The sequence below is a fragment of the Macaca fascicularis genome, chromosome 14 (genome assembly GCF_037993035.2).
Source record: "Macaca fascicularis isolate 582-1 chromosome 14, T2T-MFA8v1.1".
NCBI classification, from domain to species: Eukaryota; Metazoa; Chordata; class Mammalia; order Primates; family Cercopithecidae; genus Macaca; species Macaca fascicularis.
Genome location: NC_088388.1, coordinates 81413252 through 81421521, shown reverse-complemented (window position 1 = coordinate 81421521; position 8270 = coordinate 81413252).

The following is an 8270-nucleotide window of genomic DNA, read 5'->3' as shown; positions in this document are numbered from 1 at the left end:
TTCTTTTTCAACTTCTTTTTATTTATTTTTATTATGATTATACTTTAAGTTCTAGGGTACATGTGCACAACGTGCAGGTTTGTTACATATGTATACATGTGCCATGTTGGTGTGCTGCACCCATTAACTCATCATTTACATTAGGTATATCTCCTAAAGCTATTCCTCCTCCCTCCCCCCTCCCCACAATAGGCCCCGGTGTGTGATGTTCCACTTCCTGTGTCCAAGTGATCGCATTGTTCAATTCCCACCTATGAGTGAGAACATGCAGTGTTTGGTTTTCTGTTCTTGTAATAGTTTGCTGAGAATGATGGTTTCCAGCTGCATCCATGTCCCTACAAAGGACACAAACTCATCCTTTTTTATGGCTGCATAGTATTCCATGGTGTATATGTGCCACATTTTCTTAATCCAGTCTGTCACTGATGGCCATTTGGGTTGATTCCAAGTCTTTGCTATTGTGAATAGTGCCACAATAAACATACGTGTGCATGTGTCTTTATAGCAGCATGATTTATAATCCTTTGGGTATATACCCAGTAATGGGATGGCTGGGTCAAATGGTATTTCTAGTTCTAGATCCTTGAGGAATCACCACACTGTTTTCCACAATGGTTGAACTAGTTTACAGTTCCACCAACAGTGTAAAAGTGTTCCTATTTCTCCACATCCTCTCCAGCACCTGTTGTTTCCTGATTTTTTAATGATCGCCATTCTAACTGGTGTGAGATGGTATCTCATTGTGGTTTTGAGTTGCATTTCTCTGATGGCGAGTGATGATGAGCATTTTTTCATGTGTCTGTTTCTCTGACAACTTCTTTAACATTTCCTGTAAGAATGGTCTACTGTCAACAAATTCTCATTCTTGTCTGAGAAAGACTATTTGTACTTCTTTTTTTTTTTTTTGAGACAGAGTCTCTCTGTGTCGCTCAGACTGGAGTGCAGGGGCACGATCTGGGCTCACTGCAAGCTCCACCTCCTGGGTTCATGCCATTCTCCTGCCTCAGTCTCCCGAGTAGCTGGGACTACAGGCGCCCGCCACCACGCCTGGATAATTTTTTTGTATTTTTAGTAGAGATGGGGTTTCACTGTATCAGCCAGGATGGTCTCCATACCCTGACCTCGTGATCTGCCTGCCTCGGCCTTCCAAAGTGCTGAGATTACAGGCGTGAGTCACCGCACCCGGCCTGTACTTCATTTTTAAAGGATAATGTTCAGGACAGGATTCTAGATTGGTGATTTTTACGCTAAACAATTTAAACATTACACTCCACTTGCCTTGTTTGCATGGTTTCTGAGGAGAAGGTAGATGTAATTCCTATCTTTGCTTTTCAAAAAGTAAGATCTTTTTCCTTTGGTTTCTTTTAAGAATTTATTTTATCTTTATTTCTAATTTAAGTAGAATATTCCTTAATATCTTTTTTCATCATTTACCCTGATTGTCATTTTCTGAGCTTCCTAAATTAAAGCTTTGAGAAATTCTTAGTCATTATTGCTTCAAATATTTCCTTCCTTCCTTCATTCCTCCCACCCCCTCTCTGTCTTCCTCCCTCCTTTCCCCCTCCCTTCCCCTTCCCTCCCTCCCTTCCTCCCTCCCTCTCCCTTCCTTCCCTCACTCCCTCCCTTCCTTCCTTCCTTCCTTCCTTCCTTCCTTCCTTCCTTCCTTCCTTCCTTCCTTCCTTCCTTCCTTCCTTCCTTCCTTCTTTGCTCCCTTCCTTCTCTCTTCTCTTCTCTTCTTTCTTCTCTGGTATTCCCCTTATGGATATATTTCATTGTTTTCAGTCCTACAGTTCTTGGATATTGTGGGATTTTTTTTTCAGTTTTTTTTCTCTTTTCTTTTCTTTTGAGTTTCTATTGATGTGTCTTCAAGATGATGAGGTTCTTTCTTCAGCTATGTACAGTCTACTAGTGAGCCCATCAGATACATTCTTTATTTCTGCTGTAGTATTTTAAATCCCCAGCATTTCGTTTTGATTTGTTTAGAATTTTCATCTCTGTGCGTACATTGCCCATCTATTCTAACATGTTGCCTAGTTTATCCATTAGAGCCCTTAGCATATTAATGGGCTTGTTTTAAATTCCCAGTCTGATAATTTCAACATCCCTGTCATATCTGATTTGGAGTCTGTTGCTTGCTGTTTCTTCAAAATGTGGTTTTGTCTTTGAGTTGCCTTATAATTATTTGTTGACATGATGTACTGGATGAAAAAAACTGTAATAAATCAGCCTTTACTTATGTGGTAAGGCGTGGGGCAAAGGAAACCATTCTATAGTCCTATGATTAGATTGTAGTCTTTGGATGAGCCTCTGCCCTGGACTGTGAACTTCACAAGTGCTCCTCTATTATTTTTCACTTGCCTAGGTGAAACATAATGGCTAGAGTTGGCTGCTATATAATGTATCCCTTCCTCTACATAAAAGTCTAGAGAGGACTGGGGTTGAGTTTTTCAGTTCTCTCACATGGGAGGCTAGAGCAGGATGGAGTTGGATATTTCTCTTCCAGTAATTTAGTTAGGCTCTCATAAAACTCCCAATACTTTAGTACTTTAGACTCTAGTATAGGAATAGTTTTTTTGTGTGTGTTTGTGTGTGTTAAGAAGAGATGGTCTGGCATATTTCAAAAGGTTACTTTTACCTTCCCTATGCAGGAAGCATAAGGAAAATTTTCTACAGTATTTCTTGTGAGAGCCTGGTAGATATTCTGGAGGTAAAACTCTCAAAATGTAGGTTTCCCATGTGACTGGGTCCTCCTATATATTTTTTTAATCTCGCTGGCTTGTCCACACTGACTTCAATAATTTATCAATTATAGCTCAGGTTTTTCTACCTGATAGTGGTTCCCATGGAGGTTTCTGCTTATGGGTTTCTGCTCTGTGAAGTTGTGTTACCCTGTATGGGCCCATTTGTCTCTCCAATTTTGGGGGCAGCAGTTTGTTCTGTGATCTAATTTTTCTTTTCTTTTTCTTTCTTTTTAAAAAGAATTTTTTTGGAATACTGAGTCTCATTCTCTTGTCCAGGATGGAGTGCAGTGGCATGATCTCAGCTCACTGCAACCTCTGCCTCCAGGGTTCAAGCAATTCTCCTGCCTCAGCCTCCGGAGTAGCCAGGACTACAGGCGCACGCTGCCACGCCTGGCTAATTTTTTGTATGTTAGTAGGGTTTGTATTTACAGTAGGGTTTCATTCACCATGTTGACCAGGCTGGTCTCGAACTCTTGAGCTCAGGCAATCTGCCCTCCTTAGCCTCCCACAGTGCTAGGATTCCAGACGTGAGCCACCGCGCCTGGCTTCTGTGACCTAATTTTTCTAATAAATCTAAGAAGAGTTGTATTTTTAGTTTGTTCAGCTTTTTACTTGGTAGGATAGGGTGATGATTTCCAAGATTTTAACATGTCAAACCAGAAACTGGAAGTCTTAGCTTCATTTCTTAGATTAAAAAATTGAAGACCCAGGGAAGCTAAGATTGTGTGGCTCAAGAGAGCCAGAATTTAAAAGTCTAGTGTCTTTGCCCTTTGCATTAACCATTTTGCCTTCCTATTAATTTGACATGTACTGTCATATTGTGAGAATACACAAGGAAAATAGGATTGGGACATGCTGTGTGTGTCTTGTGTGAATAATTTGCACTTGATTTATCCTTGACATTTCTAGAACCAGAAAGATGCTGGTTTATGTGTAATATAATGGGAAGAATCCAAGTCTTGGAACAAGACAAATCTGGGTTGAAGTCCAACTACTGTATTTGCTCACTATGTGACCTTGACTAAATGCCTAATAAGCTTTGTGAGACTCAGATTCCTCATCTATGAACAAAACCACACTGAGGTTGCTATTGTGAGAATTAAGAAAAAAATTAATATGGAGGGAAAAATCCTAAACTAAATAATAAATTGAGATTAGTAATACATAAAAAAGATGATATAGCATGACCAACCAGATTTATTTCAAGAGTATATCACTTGCTTAACATTTTAAAAATCAATTAATGTAATATAACATGTTTCTGTTCAGGTGAAAAAGCTTTATAATCACCTCTATAGATGTAGTGCAAACCATTTGATAGAAACCCGATTTTTTCAGCTATGTCAATGTCTAAGAATTCACTGCCTCTCCAAAAAGGTCACTGAAATGTATTCCCTTCACCTGCATTTGTCCTAGGTCTGCTCTCTGCCTCTGGGTAGCTCAGCTTTTATGTTGCCGTCTTTCTAATATGTGAGCACAGCATTAGTTTTTTTTCTTTTTTTTTTTTAAGGTCGTCTTAATTATTTGTTTTTTGACTTTGTTTCTATATGTTGTTTTTTAATGTACCTCACTAAATATTTTGCCCATACATGAAAGTAATACTTTATGTATGTAGTCAGCACAAAATACAGTAGGAATATAGTTCTATTTGTGTATTGCATTTCTAATACTGTAGTCTAAGATTAAACGAGCTGTTTTGATATCATAATATTGGCTCTTATTGAGCTTACTGTCAACTTTTGTCTAGGCCTTTCATATATAACTGGCAATTACTTAATGTCTTAATCATAATGTACGTGTGTATTTGATTTTTAGAGGCTTAGTGGATTGTTTACATTTATCTTCATTAAATTTCATCATGGTAATTTGACTTGCTTTACAAGAATGTTGAGATGTTTCAGTCTATTGTCCTCAGTAACATCTCCCTAATTTGAGTTGATAATTTTGTCTTCTGAATTTTTTCCAGTGATTGATTTAAAAAAATTTGAAAACTGACCAGCAAAAATTGAACAGACATATTTTGTAACTCACCTGACTATAAATGCATTAATTAGAACTCTAAACGTGGTCATTTATTTATTCATCCTCCAACATTGTCATACTATGTTAACAACGTAGCATGAGAGACATAATTGACATCTTAGTGGAATACTAAGTACCAAGGGTATTAATAAGGTATTTCCTGTTTTCCAAGCTCATGGGTCTTTGAAATTAATGATTTTTTAAAAGTAGAGTTTATTTTTCTATGAAGGAAAGAACTAGTCTTTTTGTTTCTTTTTTGAGACAGAATCTCATTCTGTCACCCAGGCTGGAGTACAGTGGTGCAATCTTAGCTCACTGTAGCCTCTGTCTTCTGGGTTCAAGCAATTCTCCTGTCTTTGCCTCCTGAGTAGCTGTGATTACAGGCATGTGCCACATCATCCAGCTTTTTTTTGTGTGTGTGTATTTTTGGTAGAGATGGGGTTTTGCCATGTTGGCTAGCCCGGTCTCAAACTTCTGGCCTCAAGTGATTTGCTCACCTCAGCCTCCCAAAGTGTTGGGATTGCAGATGTGAGCCATTGTGCCCAGATGGAACTACTAGTTTTAAATACTTAAAAAAAAAAAAAAACACACAGGTAATTACTAATCCCTTTTTTTTCCCCCTGATGTACACAGTCTATTTTTGTGCTCCAAGATGATCTATACTATATTAGTTTGTTTCCTCCTTGGAAAATTAGAAAATATGGTGAACACATGTAAAGTAAAAATATAATATACATACATTTTAGTAATGCAATAAAGAAGACGACTTACAGTAAAAGGCAAAAGTATTTAGAATTCTGATGTTCAGCAGTTTTCTTATTTGTTTTTATCCATAGGCATACTCACAGCCACATTCATGTCCAATAACAAAGTTGCCCCTTCTGTTCTGATAATTAATCTTTACCAAAATGCATCCAGAGTGTCTGGTTAGTGTCACAGTGGAATGGTTGGAAGCTTCAGTGGTAGTGTCAGTGGATGAATGGATACATAGATCAATGGATGAATGGTTGCTTGGTCCACAAGAAAGGAGCCACTACTCTTTTCAAAGTTCCTCTCTGTAAAATACTTTCTCCTCAGCTTATTATTGCTTGAGAATATAAAATGTCCAAATTTCAGTTTCTATCTTCTTTAGTCAGTTGTTTATCATTTCCTTTCAAAGTTTAGCGAAATGAAAGACAGAACTTTTGAGTCTGGAAGACCTGCGTTCAAATGACAGTTCTGAATCTACTAGCTGATTGACCTTTAACAAATTGTTTATTTTTGACGAGCTTTTTTACTCACCTCTGATAATTTAAGGCTTTCGTGAGGTTAAAGTGAAATACTGAATATGAAGAGCTGGCAGCATTGGGAGCACACACAGGGACTAAACAGTTTTAGTTCCCTCTGTCTTTCCTTTTCACAGCAAATTTATGGTTTTAGATTATCTTTCTAATTAGACCATCCGTATAAATTCAATTATAGATTTACTTATATTAATCACTATTCATGATTTCCATTGTGGTTTACTACTAATAACAAGATTCCTCATATAAATTGATATCAGCAATCACTATTCTAATTATCCATATAAATTTACCACTACTTAGTTACTGTTATGACCCAGCTTTGTATAGTTCACATGGATTGCTGTTTACCAGCCAAGATCAAAACAAAGATTGTATTACTATCTTCTTAGTTGCTATAATTGGGACCAGAGTGCTTAGTCGATTTTGCTGTTCCTAGGGAGGAATGTGAGCTTTGAATATGCATTTTGGTTAAAACTCTCCCCCTCCCCTCTGCCTATCCTACAGAACCTTTTCTATTTCATACCCTCTCTTATAAGCTTTCAATTTTCTTATTGATTTAATGATATATAATTATTTCCTAACTCACTGTTAAAGTAGTTACCATTATTACAATTTTATGTACCCATAAAACTCCCATTATCATTTTAATAATGAGTATGAAAATATGGCACTTAAATTAATACTAAATATTTGATGAATTGAAATTCAAATTTTGCAAATATTACAACTCAAAAATCACACTAATTATTAATTGCTTTTTACAGAACAGCATTTATTTCACAATAGTAGAAAGAAGTTCACAAATGTATATTATAAATGAATTGTGTAGGTTTCTAAATACCAGGTAAAGGAGGGGTATATTATATTTCACACAATGAAGAATAATTGAAAGCTTTGGAGAGGGTTTTGTGGCATACTTAAAGGTGTTTTGAGAAAATTTAATTCTTCATTAGAGTTTAGGTAGAGAATAGAGGGAAGTTAGGCTGAAGATGTTGTCTACCTGGTAGAAGTGGGATGGGAAGAAACTGATGAATGTGAACGGTGTTATAAAAGAGAATTTCAGGCCGGGCGCAGTGGCTCAGGCCTGTAATCTCAACACTTTGGGAGTCCGAGGTGGGCGGATCACGAGGTCAGGAGATTGAGACCATCCTGGCTAACATGGTGAAACCCCCTCTCTACTAAAAATAGAAAAAATTGGCCGGGAGTGGTGGCGGGCGCCTGTAGTCCCAGCTACTTGGGAGGCTGAGGCAGGAGAATGGCGTGAACCCGGGAGGCGGAGCTTGCAGTGCGCCAATATATCAGGCCACTGCACTCCAGCCTGGGCGACAGAGCGAGACTCCGTCTCAAAAATAACAAACAAACAAACAAACAAACAAAAACAGCTCTACTGCCTCCTTGAATGCTGCCCACCTTGACTAAGGTTCATACTTTGAAAAACAGAATAGGCCTTATATTTTCTCATGTTTTGTTCACATCTCAGTTGCAAAATATTGGTCCCTGGCTAGCATTCATGTGGCAGCTTCCCATCTGAGTGTTAAACAGGCAACGATGATGTTTTATAATTACAGTGCTTGAAATGATTGGAAATAAATTGGCACTCCAATTATAGATGCATGAAAGAGGCACCAGTATATCACAGTCAGTCCATTAATTTCTAAAGTGTTTCAGGCCATCTCAGTATTTCAGTGACATTCTTTATTCACGGCTTCAATGAATCACTCTGAATTGTGGTGGCTCAAAATTAACAAGCTGAAGGATACATATTTTTTTAACCTAAAATATCTCAGATTATTTTCATCTAAGCGGGAAAAAAAAGTAGACAGGGAGCCAGAGAGATACTCTTAAATTCTGTAATTCTGAATTCTGTGTATAGAGTCTGGATCAAATGGAACAATTGGGGTTTGATAAACTTTTAAAAATTCTTTAAATTAGGAAGGTAGAATTCTTCAGCGTTTAATTTTTGGTATTTGCATGGATGTCTATTTGAGTTAGTCAGACCTAAAACATCAACTTTTATATAAAGGTAAACTAAGAAATACTCTAAATGTTTCCAAAAGTTTATCTGTAATGGTCATAGTTTGAAATTACGATACATGCTTTCAGAAGTTTCTCTAGACGTATAATTGACTGTTGCTCTCCATGGGTTTCACTAAAAAATGATATTCATTTGATTCTGATAACTAAACCCTTTTAATATTATATTTTCAGGTCAAAGTTGTAA